General features: G+C 40.5%; 1 protein-coding gene across 2 annotated transcripts in view; it reads right to left on the bottom strand.

The window, feature by feature from the left end:
- tshz2 (teashirt zinc finger homeobox 2) overlaps positions 1 to 21,499 on the bottom strand; it is a 404,252-nt gene that overhangs the window by 11,153 nt on the left and 371,600 nt on the right. The window lies entirely within an intron of this gene.

Raw genomic sequence — 21,499 nt, 5'->3', positions numbered from 1 at the left:
GCCACAAATAAAAATATCCTTCAACCCTTTGAGTTTTGTTGCTTCTTCTGGACTAAAACTGCAACAACAAACTGAAGAAACATCATCCATTCCTTCTCTCCAGAGATGCTGCCTGTCCCGTTGAGTTACGCCAGCTTTTTGTGTCTATCGCCAACAAACCTTTGTTTTGTTATTTAACTTTCTGGCAATCTTAATACAGGGATACTCTACTTAAAGTGCTTTTCCTTCTCAAGGACAGAGTTTTGATACCTGCAAGACAATTTCTAATAGATTATTGGAAGATTGCTTCATAATTACATTCAAATCCATAATGTTTACTTTTCATTTTGTAGTGGGATCTAGCCTCCTGACACTATTTATTTCTTAGATTATCTTTAGGGGCTCTGGATAATTTCTTATCATAGAAACATTGAACGTAGGTGCAGGAGTAGGCCATTCGGCCCTTCGAGCCAGCACCGCCATTCAATATGATCATGGCTGATCATCCAGAATCAGTACCCCGTTCTTGCTTTTTCCCCATATCCATTGATTCCGTTAGCCCTAAGAGCTAAATCTAACTCTCTCTTGATCTCTTTCTCTCTATCAAGCAACACATGGCATCGCAAGGTGACAGCAATGTTCACAGAGTTAAAAATGAGTAGTTTAACTTGCCCTTTTTTCTGCAAAGCAACAGGCATTGCATTTGGGGAACAGGTTCAGGATGAGAGTCAAGTCAAATTGCGTTTATCGTCATATGTACAAGTACAGTGAGGTGCAGGTCCAATGAAAAGCCTCCTTGCAGCAATACCACAGGCATAGAGTAAAACAGCATGGAAAAGGCCCTTCAGCCCAACTTGCCCATGCCGACCAAGATGCCCCCATCTACACTAGTTCCACCTGCCCGCTAACCATTTAGCTCTAAACATTTCCTATCCATGTACCTGTTCAAATGTCTTTTAAATGTTGTTATAGTCCCTGCCTCAACTACCTCCTCTGGCAGCTCGTTCATTATACCCACCTGCGTGAAAAAGTTGCCATTCAGGTTCCTATTAAGTCTTTTCCCTCTCATCTGAAACCCACGTCCTCTGGTTCTTGATTCCTCTTCTCTGGGTAAAAGTGTGCATTCACCCTATCTATTCCCCTCATGGTTTTAGACACTTCTACAAGATCACCTCTCAGGATTCTTGCGTTCCAAGAAATACAGTCCTAGCCCGCTTAGCCTCTCCTTATAGCTCAGGCCTGTATTTCTAGGACTGTATATTTTGGAGCACAGAACATCCTGGCAACATCCTCGTAAATCTTCGCTCATTCTTCCTATTGCAGGACAACCAAAACAGAACGTGTTGTAAACTCAGACAATACGCAGAACATAATATTATACGTAAGTTATACAAGATGCCTTCAGAATCCTATCAATATGTTGGCAATGACTGAAATGGAATAGGATATTACAACTGAACAATCCGGTTATTATCTGAACTCCAGTTAAGTCCGTCTTCCAGCACAGCTCAGTGCACAGCAGTCAGAATCTGGATCGCAGGCTGCTTCGTTCCATCTGGCACCCCAGGGATTTGAAAGCTATTTGCAGTACCTCTGTTTTCTACCGGGTGATATCTGCTAACTCAGCCGAGACTCGATACCTAGATTTTTACATTCGGTATCACGGTGCACATTGTTGTCACTAAATGACCTGTAGAAAATTTACAGTGACAACAATGTACCTGTAGGTGATTGAATAATGATGTAGTTGACAAGGTGTTCACAATGTACCTGTTCAAGGTAGGTGATTGTACAATGATATACAAAGCTCTTGTGTGACAAGAAAACTTGGGGGACAAAAACGTCGCAAATCTATTGCTAATACTGAGAATGTGTTCACTTTGAATACCTTGCCTCAGTCTGTGTTACCTTCCATTTTGGAAAATAATCTGAAGCAACAACCTGAAGCATACATGCTAATTAAATTATAGTTCAATTTGTAAAGCCCAAATTGTTCAACCAGATTTGAAACAACAAACAAAAACAGAATTCCTCAACACAGTCGACATTTCTCAAATAAGAAGATGACTGTGTTTCTGTACGTGTACTTTATTTCATACCAATGCAATAATTGTCTATTTGCCCATAATTGTAATGTTGCGATGGTATAATGCTAACAAGCTGATGTATGTGCCATTAAAACTTATTTTTTGAAATACAGTGGATCAAAATTTTCTCACTTTGACATGCATTGTTTTAGTTTCTGCTTACAAAGCAGAGATGAATTTCCTCCGGCTCTGTTGCCCCTGAGTAATCCAGTCAACGGTGGAAGGCACAATAAAAACTGTGTGTCACGGGATGGCAGCAAATAATCGCAGGTAATTTTTGTGCAACAATACAGCCGCAAAGGTCTGGCTGTTGGAGGGATATATTGGAGACAGAAACCTGATAAACCAGTCTACCGGCTGTCTAACCTGCATCGCTAACAAATCATTTTAATAGGAAAACTATGCACTAAATCAAGAACGGGGTAGAGGAAATAGAATAAATTCAGAAACATGGCTGCTAGATTTCCAGTGGTTGTCATAATTGGCAAACGTCTGCTATAACTTTTAGTGCTGGCACTTGTCGCAAACAAGATCATCCTTTTCCCTGAAACGTATTCACGCGGAAGTTGAAGGCATCATTATGTGATCGCTGTTCAAATAATACCTCCACCAAGTATTTCAGCCAGGCAATTGACTAATAATAGTAATCGTGAGACTCTTGATTTTACCAACCTTATCAGGAATTTCTATATTATTCCTTTCTTTCTTAACGGTTTAATAATAATTTCTAAATATTACAAAATTTCATGCAAAAACAGGCTATTTATTAACATAAGCTCAAAACAGTAATGCCGAGCTTGATTGACAAATGCATCTCTTTGCAACTCTTAAAGCACGAGACTCAATAACAGTCAAATTAAAATATCCATGCTAATTAAATTATAGTTCATAAATCACATATTAGTGCTTCCACCGACGCTATCGTTTATCTCCTTTTCCAGTTGTCAAAGAATAATTTTTGTACTCTGTTACATTATCCAAACGGTTCTTATCCCTGTCATGTTTCTCCATAGACAGCCACTAAGAGGCAGCTGAGAACTACTCATTCAACCTGCATCTGGTGTGAAATCTGGCATCTTTTCTCATGGAAAGTGCAGATTCACTTTTGTCACGGCCCCCCATTCCCCCTCTCAACTGCTCGGCCTCCAAGTGATGTGCCCTTGCCACTTAATTTCGGGTTTGTTCAGTTGTTGCTTCTGTTACAAAATAACCAGGACCTGTTAGCCCATCTGCCTTTATTCTACTGTTTAGGCAGTCTTAAAGGGAACCTATAACGCGATGATGAATATTGTTAAAAGAGCCACTTCAAACCAGTTAAGTATGACATTCACCAGATTTTAAAGCTGAGATGGGCAAAGATTAGAATCATATGGGATAGGATTTCATACGTTAGTGATTATACCTCTTCTTTTAATTTTAGTCTGGCCCCATGCACAACATTGGACATGCACTTCTATTTTGATGTATGGGTGGGTTATATGCCAGTATGTGCCAGCTTTTATAGAAGTTGCTTAAATCTTACCCATCATTTAAAATGAGACAAGATTAATAAAGGATGGACAATCTGTTCACAAATATTTCTGTGTAGGAAGGAACTGCAGATGCTGGTTTACACCGAAGAAAGACACTTTCACTAGAAACCACTGAGTTACCCAAACATTACTGCCCAGATAGCAAGGCTTAAAATCACCTCACTGATGCTGTGTTGCATTTTACACAGGATCATTTCTGGTTTTCCTTGAAATCTAGACAGCTTAAGATGAAGCATTGATAATGCTCCTTATAACATCAAAACAAAAATAGAGTGAAATAATAATAAATAGGTGCAGGAGGAGGCCATTTGGCCTGCCTTCTCCCCATATCCCTTGATTCCGCTAGCATCTAGAGCACTATCAAATTCTGTTTTGAATACATCCAGTGAATTGGCCTCCACTGCCTTCTGTGGCAGAGAATTCCACAAATTCACAACTCTCTGGGTGAAAAAGTTTTTTCTCACCTCAGTTTTAAATGGCCTCCCCTTTATTCTTAGACTGTGGCCCCTGGTTCTGGACTCCCCCAACATTGGGAACATTTTTCCTGCATCTCCTTTAATAATTTAAAATGTTTCTATAAGATCCCCTCTCATCCTTCGAAATTCTAGTAAATACAAGCCCAGTCTTTCCAATCTTTCGTCATATGGCAGTTCCGCCATCCCGGGGATTAACCTTGTGAACCTACGCTGCACTGCCTCAATAGCAAGGACGCCCTTCCTCAAATTAGGAGACCAAAACTGCACACAATACTCCAGATGTGGTCTCATCAGGGCCCTATACAACTGCAGAAGGACCTCTTTACTCCTATACTCAAATCCTCTCGTTATGAAGGCCAACATTCCATTAGCTTTCTTCACTGCCTGCTGTACCTGCATGTTTACTTTCAGTGCCTGCTATACCTGCATGTTTCGATCAATGTCCCTTCAAAGGTAACTATCTTATTGAAGAATTGTTTCAAAATTTCCAACATCAGGCATTTCAACAATATTAATCTCAAAAGCCTATTTCAGTTCTGTATCAATTGATCTGTCCTAACCTCATCGTAGGGTCTTAATCTTCATTGAAATGTGGAGTGAAATTAGTAAAAGGTTAATACTTGACATGACTATTATTACTTTTGAAATTCTTGGAAATTCTCATATTTTTTTGGGGAAAAAAGCGATAATTACATATTGTTAACATACTAAAAAAAGTGATTTTCTATGGTGGACCTTTTTGAGAGTCTGGCCTCCTACCATCACTATTAGTGGTCATGGAAGCCGGTATCTTACAACAATAGTAATCGGAGCAGCCAGCCTTCACCAGTGCATTGGGGGTCAATGATCAAATCTAAAGCAAGTGTTACGGCAGGATTAGATTCACCTCAAACCCCACAGATCTTTCAAAGCTGATCCTACATCTCTTTCTTAAGCCTCTTGTTATCTCGACTTTGAAGGAGATTAGAAAAGATGGTGTTTCTGGTCTTCCCCTCATAACATCTACTTATCACAAGTGTGATCTTGATCCCTGAAACCATGAAACAGTGTGAAAGAATGATCCTGACCCAAAAGGTCATCGTCTGCCCATTTCCTCCCTGATGCTGCCTGATCTGCTCAGTTCCTCTTGCCGTTTTTTGTATGCTCAAGATCCCAGCATCTCCAGTCTCTTGTGCCTCCAAGAAGAAGTCGTTGTTTGGCTGTGTCTCCAACAGCAGAAATGTTGTACTCTCACTTACATAAGGTCTGACTACAACTGCCAAACATGCAGCAGGTGAAGGATATAAGAAAGGCTTGCAATTAATAAAAAGTCTTTCATTAAATTAGAGGAGTGCAAAGCTATACGATGACTTTTGATGCTGTTATGGATGGACCTCAATGTAAGGAGGGAAATTTGAGTAAAAATTTGAAGATCTGCTCATCTAGTATGAGCTCCCGAAGAATATTCTCAAAATGAAAAAAAACTTAATGTCATAGAATCATACAGCTGTAAAACACAAAAATGGGCCCTTTCAGGCCAACTTGTCCATGCTGCTATCTACACTAATTCCATTTGCCAGCATTGGGCCTGTATCCCTCTATTTATTTCCTATCCGTGCCTTTTAAAAACTTCAATCGTTTCTACTTCTTAACCTCCACTGGCATCTCTTTACAATCATCACCTTCTGTGTGAAAAACTATCCTGTTAGATCTCCTTTAGGTTTCTCACCTCTCACCTTAAACCTACTCTATACCCTCTAGTCTTAACCACTCTTACTTGGGGAAAAAAAAATCCTGACTATCTACCCTATCTATCCCCTCACAATCTTATAAATCTCAATAAGGTCAGCTTCCAATGTTCCTGTGGGAATAAATCCAGCCTATCCAATCTCTCCTGGTAACTAAAGCCCCCCATTCCAAATAACATCCCGCTGAATGTCTTCTGCACATTAGAAAGATGCTACCGCATTCTTCTTGTAGCTTGGTGACCAGAACTATGCACAATACTCCTAGTGCAGTTGTAACATGACATCCCAACTCTTACGCTCAATGCCTCAGCCTATGAAGGCAAGCATTACCCTATCCACCTATTTCACCATTTCCAGAGTGCTATGAACCTGCACCCTCAGGTCTCTCTTTACATCTGCACCTGCATCCCACCTTAAGTAATTCTCCTGCATTACCTACTCTCTTCAACAAAACAATAAGATACTTCACACTCTTTAACTAGTTTGATTTACCTTTAGTCTTCATCTTTTTGGAAGGTCACTTTAGCGTAATTGGTACACACGAAATGCTGGAGTAACTCAGCGGGTCAGGCAGTATCTCGGGAGAGAAGGAATGGGTGACATTTCAGGTCGAGACCCTTCTCTCCTACATGTCTTAGTGCAATTGGTAGCACTTGTATGCCTGGTCAGAAGGCCTTTGGTTTAAGGCCACTTCAAGTTTGAGTTCAAAGTCTTAGTTAATATTTAGCGCACTATAAACTATACGGTGACTTTTGATGCTGTTGTAATGGATGAAATTCACCAGGGAAATTTGAGTAAAAATTTGAAGATCTGGTCATCTAGTATGAGCTCCTGAAGAACATTAATAACTTAACGTCATAACATCATACAGCTGTAAAACACAAAAATGGGCCCTTCCAGTACTGAACAAATACCATGTGGTCAGAGATGATAGACTTTGGATTTAAAATATCCCATTGCACAACCCTGATGTCTGAAGAAGGGTCTCAATCTGAAAAGTCACCCATTCCTACTCAGCATCAGAGATGCTGCCTGTCCTGCTGAGTTTCCCCAGCATTTTGTGTGTATCCTGAGGACTGTACCAGGTCTCCTGGTCTGGTGCAATCTTCTCCCTTCAATTGAGATTGCCAAACATGATTGTTCATCATAAGATATAATGGGATATGATGAAATACAAATTAATCACACTGAGTTACATAAAACCTACAGAGCAGACAGGCCAAATGGCCTACATCTGCCCAAATAAACCCACCTCCCACACCATTTCCGCAGATCTTTCTATTCCTTTCTCTCCGATACGCTTAACAAGCTTCTGCTAAAATGCATTTTGATATTTTGCCTCAATTATACCTCACAGCAGCATATTTCACATTCCATTCACTTGCCAGATTAAGATATTTCTCCTGAATTCACTTATGAATTTATTAGTCATTACGCTGCATCTTAATTTTGAAGAATATTCTCAGCAACAGTAAAATGCTACTTCAACCGGTCTATCCTTATTTTCTGATCCATGTTAATAAGGATTTTTTAAATCATATTAAAATCGAGCCTTTGTTTCTCCTCAAATTACAAATTTCATGCCTTGCTGGCTGCAGAGAACTTGCTATGCCCTCAGTTCTGCATTGGTCACACGAGCCAGAGACAATGTGGCTGCTGGGAGGAATAAATTGTGGTGTGAATTAAACTGCAGTACTGGCATGGGGATGATTTGCACAATGTGGACAATCTTCCACCCACCCCCTGCAATCAAATCCTGCTCAGAATTTATTACTAGTTAAGAAAAAAAATCAAGGCAGAAGTGATAATAATAAGCACGGTGCTCTGATACATGGAGCAGTGAGATAAAAATCTTTCCAAGTTTCTCCAAAAGATTTTCGATTACATTGGTGCTTGTGGTCTGTGTGTTGCTCAGTGGTCTGTGCTTGTGGTCTGTGTGTTGCTCAGAGCCCCATTGAAAGACGGGTGGGAGAGATGGTTGCAGAAAGAGGGGGGAAAAAAGTGACCAAAAATGTCATTTTTATAAATCCTAAATGAAAATATTTCAAATTATATATTTTTAACATTTCGTTATGCCGAATTGAAAATGTTTAAATGATCAGAACTGTTGTTAGGAGGGCTGGTTTATATGATTGCAGAGCCTGGGAGCCTTAAATTAACACATGTAGTTAAAATGACATGATGGCTAAAGAACTCCCAGGTTAACGGCTGTATCTCCGTTCATGTTAATTCAGTTCCCTTGAACAGCCTGGCTCAGTAAATCTTCTCAGCCAGCGGACCTCACACCATTTTTCATAGTCCAAGTAAGTCGAAATGGACAAAACTCTTGAACTTGTAAAATTTTAATTGTGATACCGTACGACTGATTTGAAAAAAGAGGTCGTGAAAAAATAGCATTCCTGCTTCAACTAACCTAATAATCTCAACTGATCCCCTTATAAAGTTTGACTTTCTCTCAAAAATAATATTTACCTTTCAGTTTTGGTTTGCTCATTTAAGTTTTCTGAGTGTTTTTTTTAAATCAAAGTGGTGTACTTATATAAAGAATATATGGTTTGTGCTGGAAGCTAAAAACTGCACAGGAAAGAAAATAGCTTTCTAGAAAAATACTGGAACTTTATAAAAACAAAGTGACTTTTATGTTAAAGGAATGTGAAAAATGGGTTCTTTAAACCCATTCATTTCACCTCTCATGCAGGCTAATAAAAGGCTACCGGTCTCAACAAATGTGTATTTTTAAAGTCTATGCTTTGCCAAGGTTATTAGATTTTGAAACTGAAAGGATCTAATCCAGCTGAATTATATTTTACAGTACTCCAAAATGCAGTTTATGGAAAAAAACACAGAAAGCAGCACGCAAGTGTTTTATGATAAATAGATCTGTTCTATCAACACACACACACACATACTACCGCATTTGCCAGTCCCAGTCTTGGTATTGATCAAACTGCAAAAATATCTTTGGAAAATAGAAGATGCAATAACCATCGATTTTTTTTAACACAACGACTCTGAGAAATTCTAACAATAAAACTGATCTGCATTATATGTACACTGGGTTCCAAAAAGGTCAGCGTAACATCAATTAAGCAAAACCATTACATATTGCCACTGTCATATTTAATATCACGAGGCACCTCCTACCCTAATCAGCAAATCCAGGTCTTGCAACTATAAATTACAGAAATATACCGGTAACAAAGGCAATCTACTTAATAGGAAATTTGTGGTCTTCAATTATTGTATTTGAAATGGAAAGACCCAGAAATCTGTGAACCAGTGGAAATATTACAAAGACAGTTGCTGCACAACTTAATCGAACGGATAATGTCTGTGGGAAGAGAGAAAGCAGTGCAACAAAAGCTTCTGGATCTGGCTAGGTGCTGAGACAACACACTGTGGCATTTTTACTGTAGCCCAGGAGGTCTTTTGTGCTGACAACACTGGCTAAGCCTGGGCGTTCATTATTATTTTTATTATTTGATGCCTTAACTGAGGGATTTTCTTTATTTTTTATACTAATGAAAAAGAAACTGTGAAGAATTTCTGTTTAAAAAAAAAACACCTTGTTGAAGATGTCCAAATTCTGTGACTTTCTGGGATATTTAAAAATGTACCAATGCCATTTTGTAAAGTGTGTATTCTTTTAACATTGAATACCAACGGCTTAGGGGAGGATAGAGGTTCTACATGTCTCTAGTATATTGGAAATTTGATTTAACATCATGTTATACTAGAACTACATCCAGTTAAATTAAATGAGGTAAATAAAATTATATTAATCGATACTTTGCATTTTTACAAGATTATATTGATTTAACAGTAATTAATAGAGGCCTGCAGTTAACTTCAAAATTGCTAATAACAGTGCACAACCATGGAGAAGAAAAGGCAATTTTTAATTGTGATGGGAATAATAACTGTGGACTTCAAGCAAAATGTTGACCTCTTCTGTCCTAGGATTTTCATTTCATGAAAATTTAAACAAAATGAACAAATTGAAATTTAACCAATAGAAAATAAAGCAAGACGCAGATCATAAGAATGTTTTTCACTGCTCACAGTTCGGAATGAGCTAAAATTGTTTCGGATTTTCGTGTTCCCCAGAGAAGGGTGTTTTCCTATTTATTTCAGTGGAACTGGAGTTCAGTAATTTTGTTAAGCCTTCTCTCTGCTCTGTTCTCGTTCACACTGTGCCTGCTACTCTACTTCTACATTGTGTTCCTGTCACAACTCTATGGTTTCCTGACTACTTAATTGATCCAAATTATGCCCTTCTGCATTACTGGGAGCACACTGGGGCTACCAGTGCAATCTGGAAGAAAAGAATGAAATAAAGGAACGACTACAAAATAAGGGAAGACCAGCCGAGAAAGTTAAAACAAAAAAACACGAAGTAACTGTAAGCTGCAAGTCAAATGTGTTGTTTGACACCAAACCACAGCTATGTCAGTGGGATCTGTGAGGTTGGGTAACTATAACAGCATTGAATTTACTCTGGTTATTAATGTGTGATGTTGGACAAACTGGGTAGTTTTATGATCGAAACTATATATGTATATAATGAAATGTTACCACTGTTGTTCCCACACAAATACTTGTGCGATATCTTAAGTGGATTTTGTGCTCTAGTTAAGATTGCAAGTGGACAGGCTGTTACCAGGATATCCCGGGTATAAATGTCAAGCAAACGCTGGAGATTTTAACCCTGGGTGCTCCCTGACCTTCTTAAGCAGCGACAAAAAGAATAAAACGAACCAGAATGTGTTGTAAAACCAAAGGGCAGCCCTTTTACACCAGTGAAAAATGTTACATCGAGGAACGTGCATACAGAAGCAGGTCTGAGGAGAGGCTGCTTGTGGAATAGCTGGAATCACCTTGACATGTTGCAACTCCTCGCCTTGGCTCAGTTTGCACGGCGTTCCTTGCATTTGAGAAACCAGCAACTTTCCACACAATCTGCACTATTTCAAACTGAGATCTCAACTTTTGAGAAAAGAAAAAATACATTTTAATGCAGAGGAGAGTAAAATCCAGTGTTGTGACTGTGTAAGATTTGATTATTTAGGATATGCTGATAACACCACGTAGAGAATTTATCATTGAAATACCCTTCACCCTGCACCCTTCACAATTAAAATAAATAATAATGACAACAAAAGCACAGAAATCTTAGCTTTCATGCCTTCGGTCTGTAGAATTGGTTGTGTGTAATTCAGTACTCCCTTAAACCACTACACTTGTATGCTTAACAATTCGTTGGTTTCATTTATATGAATACAATACCTGACTTGCCACAACAAGCACAATTTTTTTTAAAGACTTTTATAAAAACAAGTACTTTTAATTTGCAGTTGATAGTGAGCGGTGAATGTTTAGAATGTCTGAAAGAGGTGAATAAAAAGCAGCAGAAGATAGACACAAAAAGCTGGAGCAGCATCTCCGGAGAGAAGGAATGGGTGATGTTTCGGGTCGAGACTTTTCTTTGGTCTGAAGAAGGGTCTCGACCCGAAACGTCACCCATTCCTTCTCTCCAGCGATGCTGCCTGCCCCGCTGAGTTACTCCTGTCTATCTTCGGATTAAACCAGCATCTGCAGTTCCTTCCGACACAATAAGAAGCAGCAAATGGACAGGGCCCTGGCACTGAAATCAGGGGGAGGATTTGAGGGTAGCCAGGTGTGCGGCTGCCCAAAGTGATTCATCACTGTTTTTGGTGATTATTTGCAGGTTGAAAATTAGGAAAACAGAACAAGATGAAACTCCAGAGATAAACGGCTGAAATTGTGCTGCCCGGACCCAGTAACGAATGTGCTCTCGTTTGCAGAGTGAAATTCCTCCGCTGCTTTAACTAAGATGCCAAGCCTTTTAAAATAAATGAACTCGTTTAAAATAAATGGATTGGAGTCTTTGTAAAAATAGCTGACAGACGAGTTCCATTTGAATACATTTGGGACATACAGAACAAAAAAAAAATCTGGAAACATGAAATATAAACAGAATCCGCTGGGAGCTTTGATGAAAGATGATATCCAAAACAGGATCATTTCTTTCCCATCTGATAGCAACCAGCCTTTTCTGTGTTTTTCTTTTTATATATAAGAAAACAGACGATGGCATTTAATGATAATGGAGAGAAAAGATAGTCGGAACAAATAAAATGAAGGAAAAAATGTCTGGAAAAGAAAAGAAAAATCAAATGAGGGAAGATAAGCTAAGAAAATAGAAGGTAGAAGAAAATGGCAGAAAGTGGAAAAAGTATTGAAGGTAAACAAAATAAAGAAATGGAGGGGAAAACTAGCAGCCAGCAAGGACCATTGGAATACAAAAGAAAAAGAGAAGAATGAACAGTCAGTGGAGACGATTAGAAAATCTCTCCAGTCTTTCAGATTTCAATGCAATCTCTGTTGAGAACAGCCATTGAGAATTTATCTGCTCTCAACAGCTGTTCCCTGTGCTGGTACTGAAAGAGGTATAGATTCTGGCACCTCATCGGTAAGGATCACTTAGCTTGCTAACTGATGCCATGGATGGAGTGCTCGGAAACCTTTATGCTGGAATCAAACCCTCCATGACAGTGCGCTCACCAAGAACTAAACTGCTCAAAGTGACAAGGTGCCAGAACCCTGTAAAACGCTCCAAATGCACAGCCCGGGTGAACACAGACCACACCTATTCCTGACTCAACGTGGTCATTTGTCAGTGACTGCCATGGTTGGGCACCAGCTTTTACCTAGAACTGACTGTGGGCATAACTGTCCTGGGAATATTTAACTAGCATTGTGTGCGAAAGGCTGTTTCCCACCACAATGAGCACAAAATTATATCATTACTGCATCTCATAAATATTGGAGACTGAGGGCTAAAAAGGTATGCTGCATAGATTTGAATTTTGATAACTCTGACTTACAGTAGGTCACTAAAAAATATTACTGTCTCTTTAAATGATGGGGCTTGGGATTACACTATACTGAATACATTTTTCCACTACATCACACACTGTCCCAGTGCACATAAGATAGTTTATTGCTCTGCATGATTCATAACCCATTTCTCACATGGGAACATTACAAGGTTCAAATTATATAAAACCTCTCAGTGTTGATAAAGAGCAGGGATATGAAAAGTTGTAAATCAAGTCCATTGATTGGGCTTCCTGCCTGCTGGAGATATTCTCCTTCTCTATTCTAGAAATTAATGTCTGATTGAAACACCATTTCACTGGACACTCTGAGCTCTGGGGAAGGAATCTGACTGGATTGTTAGGGTGGCTTTTGCTAACGAGTTTTTTGAGTAACCCCCTACTGAGGTCTAAATGTCTGCGATATCCATAAACAACTCCATTCTGTCCAATTAAGGAGACAGAGATGTACTTTCCTGTCAGATAGATTTGCATGGATAAGCATGTGAGATCATAAGGATAGTGAGGGATTGTTCCACGTCTATGAAGAATGCGTAGAATGGATGACTTCCATTACAGGCCCCTTACACTTTCCCAATTACTGCCAGCATTTCATTAATTACTAATAGCTTTCCCTGATGTAATCATCTATGTTTAGCCAATCAGCAACTTCTCTCGCCTTGCTGAAACCATTAAAGCTGGATGACTAAATCTATTTGCTGATGGCTCACTCACCCCTCCTGAGTCAAAGATGATAAAACCATTCATGATTTAAAGGCTGAATGCGGCTGGACTGTGAACAACCCCCCTCTAGTTGATGGTGGATAGGCACAAAAGGCTGGAGTAACTCAGTGGGCCAAGATAGCATCTCTGGAGAAAAGGAAAAGGTGACGTTTTGGGTCGAGATCCTTCTTCAGACTGAGAGTCAGGGGAAAGGGAAATGAGAGATATAGACGGTGATATAGAGAGATATAGAACAAATGAATTAAAGATATTCAAGAAAGTAACGATGATGAAGGATACAGGCCATTGTTAGCTGGGGGCTAGGTGAAAATGAGTTATAAACAATGAGACTCAACAAGACCACTTTGAACCTAGTACAACGACTCGGGTGGAGGAGGGATGGAGAGAAAGGGGAATCAGAGTTGAAAGCCGTCTTTCTCTCCGTAACAATGAAGGACACTTTGCAAATATTCATCTAAGAGCTCTTGTGTGCAGATGGTAGATTTTGAGGGCTCAAATTCACTGTGGTAAGACTGATTGATGTGGAAATTTTAGCCACCATCTTGAGACTGTGCTGATATCTCAAGGTAACAGTTGGTGTTTCTTGGGTCTTCTACCCATGTTCACATTTCCTCTTCCTCTCCAATGGATAGCGTGCTCACTTTAACCTTTTCTGCGCTGAAAGATTATTTTTAACTTTCAAAACTATTCTTTCTTTCATTGATCATGAGTATCCTCTGCATGTAGGTTATCCTCCCAGTTTTCAGTTGGGTTACCCGATCCCACTTCTTTCGCTGGGACAGGAGCCAGTTGGGTTAGTCCACATCACACCATCACTTCCATTTAGAAAGACGAGGGGGGACCTCATTGAAACTTACGGAATAGTGAAAGGCCTGGATCGAATGAACGTGGAGAGGATGTTTCCACCAGTGGGAGAGTCTAGGACCAGCGGCCATAGCCTCAGAATAAAAGGATGTATCTTCAGAAAGGAGATAAGTAGGATTTTATTTAGTCAAGTGGTGAATCTGTGGAATTCATTGCCATAAATGGCTGTGGAGACCGTCAATGGATATTTTTAATAGACAATAGACAATGTGATCATGGCTGATCATCCACAATCAGTACCCCGTTCCTGCCCTCTCCCCATACCCCCTGACTCCACTATCATTAAGAGCTCTTTCTAACTCTCTCTTGAAAGCATCCAGAGAATTGGCCTCCACTGACTTCTGAGGCAGAGAATTCCACAGATTTACAACTCTCTGAGTGAAAACGTTTTTCCTCATCTCCGTTCTAAATAGCCTACCCCTTATTCTTAAACTGTGGCCCCTGGTTCTGGACTCCCACAACATTGGGAACATGTTTCCTGCCTCGAGGGTGTCCAATCCCTTATTAATCTTATATGTTTCAATAAGATCCCCTCTCATCCTTCTAAATTCCAATGTATACAAGCCCAGTCGTTCCAGTGTTTCAACATACAACAGCCCTGCCATTCCGGGAATTAACCTAGTAAACCTACGCTGCACGCCCTCAATAGCAAGAATGTCCTTCCTCAAAATTTGGAGACCAAAACTGCACACAGTACTCCAGGTGTGGTCTCACTAGGTGCCTGTACAACTGCAGAAGGACCTCTTTGTTTCTATACTCAACTCCTCTTGTCATGAAGGCCAACATGCCATTAGCTTTCTTCACTGCCTGCTGTACTTGCATGCTTACTTTCAGTGACTGATGGACAAGGGCACCCAGATTTCTTTGTACTTCCCCTTTTCTTAACTTGACACCATTCAGATAACAATCTGCCTTCCTGTCCTTACCACCAAAGTGGATAATCTCACATTTATCCACATTCAACTGCATCTGCCATGCATCTGCCCACTCACACAACCTGTCCAAGTCACCCTGCATCCTCAGAGCATCCTCCTCACAGTTCACACTGCCACTCAGCCTTGTGTCATCTGAAAATTTGCTAATGTTACTTTTTATCCCTTCACCTAAGTCATTAATGTATATTGTAAATAGCTGCGGTCCCAGCACCGAGCCTTGCGGTACCCCACTAGTCACTGCCTGCCATTCTGAAAGGGACCCGTTAATCCCTACTCTTTGTTTCCTGTCTGCCAACCAATTTTCGATCCATGTCAGTACCCTACACCCAATACCATGTGCTCTAATTTTGCCCACTGATCTCCTATGTGGGACCTTATCAAAGGCTTTCTGAAAGTCGAGGTACACCACATCCACCGGCTCTCCCCTGTCAATTTTCCTAGTTACATCCTCAAAGAATTCCAGAAGATTAGTCAAGCATGATTTCCCCTTCGTAAATCCATCTGATTCGGAACGATCCTGTTACTGCTATCCAAATGTTCCGCAATTTCTTCTTTTATAATTGACTCCAGCATCTTTCCCACCACTGATCTCAGGCTAGCTGGTCTATAATTTCCCATTTTCTCTCTCCCTCCTTTCTTAAAAAGTGGGATAACATTGGCTACCCTTCAATCCACAGGAACTGATCCTGAATCTATAGAACATTGGAAAATGATCACCAATGCGTCCACGATTTCTAGAGCCATTTCCCTAATTACCCTGGGATGCAGACCATCAGGCCCATAAGGCAGAGATCGACTGATTCTTCTTGATTAGTAAGGATGACATGGATTAGGGGAAGAAGTCAGGTGATGGGGTTGAGAGGGAAAGATAGATCAGCCATGATTGAATGGCGCAGTAGTCTTTTTCGGCCGAATGGCCTAATTCTGTTCCTAGAACTTATGAATTTATGAACCAGGTTCCTGCTCAACTGTTGTCCAGAGTAATCTGAACATCTCTTCAGGAACGGCTCCCTGATCCTCCCATTATGATGAACTGCAAGAAGATCTCCTCTTTGCCAATTGGCAAAAAATGGTTTACCAAAGAAAGCAGGGAGATGAAGAGCTTCATTTTGAATGAAGTGGGCTGTAGTGATGTGGAACCCACCGCCTTAATAGGAGTGGTAGAAGCAGATTCAACAATAGCTTTCAACAGTGAATTAGATAAATACAGGACCACAGAGAAAGGAAAGGGGAATGGGACTATTTGAAAATGACATTGAACAAATCAAGAGGGTTACGATGGATCAAATAAATTCTTTGACATTGTGTTATTGACACAGCTGGCGTCCTGGTGCCTTTACAACAACCTGGAGCTCAATGCTCTTAAGACAGTGGAATTGATAGTAGACTTAGGAGAGCTCCCCCTCCCCACCCCCTATTCACCATCAACAGCACCACGGTCACATCTGTGGAGCCATTTAAGTTCCTTGGAACCATCATCTCCAGGGACCTTAAATGGGAGGCCACCATTGACTCCACAGTCAAAAAGGCCCAACAGAGGATGTACTTCCTGCAGCTGCTGAGAAAACACAATCCGCCACAGGCAATGATGGTCCAGTTTTATACTGCATCATGGAGTCTGCCCTCACTTTCTCCGTCATGGTCTGGTTTGGCTCGGCCACCAAGCACGAAATCCGGAGGCTGCAACGCATCGTTCGATCAGCCGAGAAGGTCCTTGGCTGCAACCTTCCCCCCATTGACGAACTGTACGCTGTAAGGGTCAGGAAGCGAGCGGGCAAGATCATCTCTGACCCCTCTCACCGTGGCCACAAACTATTTGAAGCACTTCCCTCTGGAAGGCGACTCCGGACTGTCAAAGCCGCCACAGCCAGACATAAAAACAGCTTTTTTCCACGAGCAGTAACTCTACTCAACAACCAAAAGTCTGTAGCCTCCTTTTGCTCTGGTATTTTATTTCATTCTTCACATGTTTAAACTATAATGTTTTATTCTTAATGTTTTATGTTTTATTCTTAATTGTTTACTGTACATCGTGTTGTTACTTGCGAGCAAAGCACCAAGGCAAATTCCTTGTATGTGTACATACTTGGCTAATAAAAATTTATTCAGATTCAAATTCCATAACATATTTGTTTATCAGAATATCATCATTTAAAAACTAAACCACATATATTAGCTCAATAGTGGAGAAGTCAGGCTGGGCACTTACTGCAGACTTGTGGTTTAATGCTAAGAACATATCATTTTAGATCCTGTTGTTTGATAATGTTTTAATCACAAATAGTTCTCTTTTCTCTTGGCTACAAGCAGCGCACCAATAAAACTTCAAAGCTTCTGTTTCATTGCAATTAAGAAACCAATGTTATCCATTGTTTTATTACTGAGATCAACAGGCTTTTCTATATTGCAACACTGTGCAGGGGTAGAGGATGAATGTTTTATGTATCTTTGAATCGTTTTCTCAGAACTTGGGATAGAATATTGTCTCCACAAAATGCAGACAATTATAGATGGTACCTAAATGGTTATGGGTTCTTAATCCATTTCATGTGTCATAAGGTAGGACAATTTACTTCACAAAGTAGACATGAATCTGTTCATCTCTTCTTTTCGTTCATATCTGCCTCTTGTCTTATCTCAGCATAATAATACTAGTACCACAAAATGGACAAAGATGGAAGGCTTTCTCTTTGGTTTGAAAGATGAACATGATCAAGAAATCTATGGGGAAGGAGGAGCTGGCAGTGGTGAAAGAGACACTAAATACAAGTAACATTTTTATTTGTTCTGGCTTATGTACAAACAGAAAATTAAAAGTAAAGCTGAGGGAAATAATGATCACAAGCATCCCCCCCCCCCCCCTAATAAAAAATAATAAAAAAAGTCAGGGAATCTTCTGGAATATTTTCAAAGGACGATTTAAATCAGATGAGAGAAGTACACGGAGACCTGGAAATGTCAATGTAAACTGAAAAATAAAACAATTTCAAAGCATCTTAAAAAAAATTGAGGGAGTGATAACAAAGGGTATAAAATTGTAGCGTCAATAAATTATAGCTGTGTATCTTAGTTCATGGATAACAAGTTTGGTCTCTCTTTCCTTCTACGTTACCTGTGTAACACACTCTTGGTAGACACAAAAAGCTGGAGTAACTCTGCATCTCTGGAGAGAAGGAATGGGTGACATTTCGGGTCGAGATGTCTCTTGGTATTCTTGGTTCAGACTCTTGGTATTCTTGTAGGGCCTCTTGTCTCACGTCTCTTTCAAGAGTGCTCTCCAATGCTTCCCTGGAGATTCACAGCAACAGAGGAGATGTTCCTGTTGTTGGTTTCCCATGAAGTCCCTTGCCCTCTTCTCTCTTTAGCATCCCACCAGATGTCAATGGTTGGAATGGAAAGCAAACCTGAGTGGATTTGTTGTGTTCAAAACTTGCCTTCCATACCCATTCCCTGATTTGAGTACACAGACTTGGAACCACAACCAAAACAATGGCTAAGAACCTTTTCATTTCTCTCGTTTCCCCCTCCCTGACTCTCAGTCTGAAGAAAGGTCTCAACCCAAAACATCACCTATTCCTTTTCTCCAGAAATGTTGTCAGACCCGCTGAGTTGGCTGTTTTTTGTAGCTTTTACAGTATAACAGCGATGAACTGATCCAATTATCGAAAAATTCTTAAATAATGCAAAATCCTAAACTATGTAATAATCTTGAACTTCTTTAATTCTGCTTATCCTGGTTTAAAACAAAACCTCTGCGTTAAAAGCAAACTTTTCTGTTTTTAAAAGAAATGTGTTTTTTTTTTCAGTAACAACATTCTTGTTCCTCTGAGTCCAGAAAAATCTCTGTGGGTAACCTCCGGACTGTAGATAGAGTACTACGTTATCTCCGGTAATGTAGATAGAGCTCTAGGGGCAGGTGGAATTAAGGGATGTGGGGAGAAGGCAGGCACAGGTTACTGATTGTAGATGATCACAATGAATGGCGGTGCTGGCTCGAAGGGCCAAATGGCCTCCTCCTGCACCTATTTTCTATGTTTCTATGTTTCCTCAGCGTGTGGTCCCAATTGCTGCAATGCTCAAATTCCAGGGAGTTGCTGAATATGTGCAATACCCTTGGTTTACGTTCAAGTTATGTGGGAGACCTGAGGCCTCCTGGTAGATACCGTTGATAACCACCAAACTGGATATCGCATTATTAGTTCGGAGACCACAATAGTATTATATGTCTTTCCCATTTTAATGGATTTTAAATAAAAAAATATGAGTTGTTACTATAAGAAAAACTGATTCAGAATGGGCTTTTGCCCTGTACAAGATTAAGACGATTAAAACAATGTTACAACAAAAAGGATTAAAATGGTACTCTGCCTAAAAGACCTTGAGGTAACACGGTGTTGTGCCATGGTATGAGAAGCAAAGTGTTATCACAATGCAAGGCCAGAGTGATAAACATGATAGAATAGGGCTACCAGACTGCATACGTACAAAGACAGCTGAATTAGATCGTAAGGTGGAGTAGGATTTAGAGGGGATCTCAGCTTAGACAGAGAGGGAGGTAAAGGATCATAGATAACATTAGGGGAGGGAAGCAGAGGTTCAGGCCAGAGTCTGTGGCTGGAATCGGCTGATCGAGGATCGGAGTCCGGTAGAGGGGCAACTGGAGGGTATAGTGAGTGATACAAGGGGGGGTGTTGTGCTTGATCATTGGCAGGAGCGGGAGATGGAGGGAGTGAAGATTGTAAACTACTTAAAGGTGAACCTATGTGAAGAGGATGGATGCCTCTGATATCGTGGGGGGGGGGGGGATGAGATGGGGTCAGGCTTACACCAATGTGCGCAGAAGCCTGTTTCAGTCTGAGAGTCTTGCACCCTAAGTGTGGTTCATGGTTGGATGATGTTGCAACAGTAAGGTCAGAGCGCATGTTTCATGCCACATTCCCTCCGGCTCGTGTGAGTGCGGATCACCCAGAATAAAATCTGGAAGTGTGCTCATGGCACACAAGGAAGCAATTAGGTTCTTGATAAAATCACGTCTTGAGGCCTGTAAAACTGTTGCGTTTTACACAAAGTTTTGGTTTGGTTCATTATTATTGTCACGTTTATCCCTACTCACAGGTGACTATTTGCGTGCTAGCCACAGAAGCAGATCTACAAACTCACATGGCAATCACTCCACACTCTTAAATCTGTATTCCGACAGCACCAATTCCTACTTTAACTATGATACACTGTAAATGGATTGATTGTAATCATGCATTGTCTTTCTGCTGGCTGGTTAGCATGCAACAAAAAGCTTTTCACTGCACCTCAGTACACGTGACAATAAACTAAACTGAAACTGAGCTTTGTTTGCATGCTGAAATTTGAATTAAAACACCACTGGCCTACTGAAGCGTTTTATAGTTCTTGAATCTGCAGCTCCTAACTGGAGAATGTCAGAAGTGGTATTGTACACCAGAAGCAAAACACCATAAATTTACCAGAGCACTCCATTAATGTTCTACTGTCTTCGTTTTAGTTTGAAGGACTTGGGGAAAAGCTGCTGCATTGGAACATACAACAGTACAGCACTGGAATGGGCTCTTCGGCCCACAATGTTTCTGCTGAACATGATGCCAAGTTAAACTAATCTCATTTACCCATGGTCCATATCCATCTATTCCCTGCATTTCCATGTGCATTTCCATGGCCTATCTAAAAGCCTCTTAAATAGCCTCTTATAAATAGCCTGTTAATAGAGACGGCTGTGGAGGCCAAGTCAATGAATATTTTTAAGGCAGAGATTGACAGATTCTTGATTAGTAAGGGTGTCAGGGGTTATGGGGTGAAGAGTGGATAAGGGAGAACTAGTCGATGTGTTGTATCTGGACTTTCAGAAGGCCTTCGACAAGGTCCCACATAGGAGATTGGTGTACAAACTTAAAGCACACGGTATTGAGGGTTCAGTGTTGAGGTGGATAGAAAATTGGTTGGCGGACAGGAAGCAAAGAGTAGGAATAAACGGGTCCTTTTCGGAATGGCAGGCAGTGACTAGTGGGGTACCGCAAGGCTCAGTGCTGGGACGAGGGAATTGAATGCAACATCTCTAAGTTTGCGGATGACACGAAGCTGGGTGGCAGTGTTAGCTGCGAGGAGGATGCTAGGAGGCTGCAGAGTGACTTGGATAGATTAGGCGAGTGGGCAAATGCATGGCAGATGCAATATAATGTGGATAAATGTGAGGTTATCCACTTTGGTGGCAAGAACAGGAAAGCAG

This window comes from Rhinoraja longicauda, chromosome 22 (assembly GCF_053455715.1).
Source record: "Rhinoraja longicauda isolate Sanriku21f chromosome 22, sRhiLon1.1, whole genome shotgun sequence".
NCBI classification, from domain to species: domain Eukaryota; kingdom Metazoa; phylum Chordata; class Chondrichthyes; order Rajiformes; family Arhynchobatidae; genus Rhinoraja; species Rhinoraja longicauda.
This window is presented reverse-complemented; position numbering and strand designations above follow the sequence as displayed.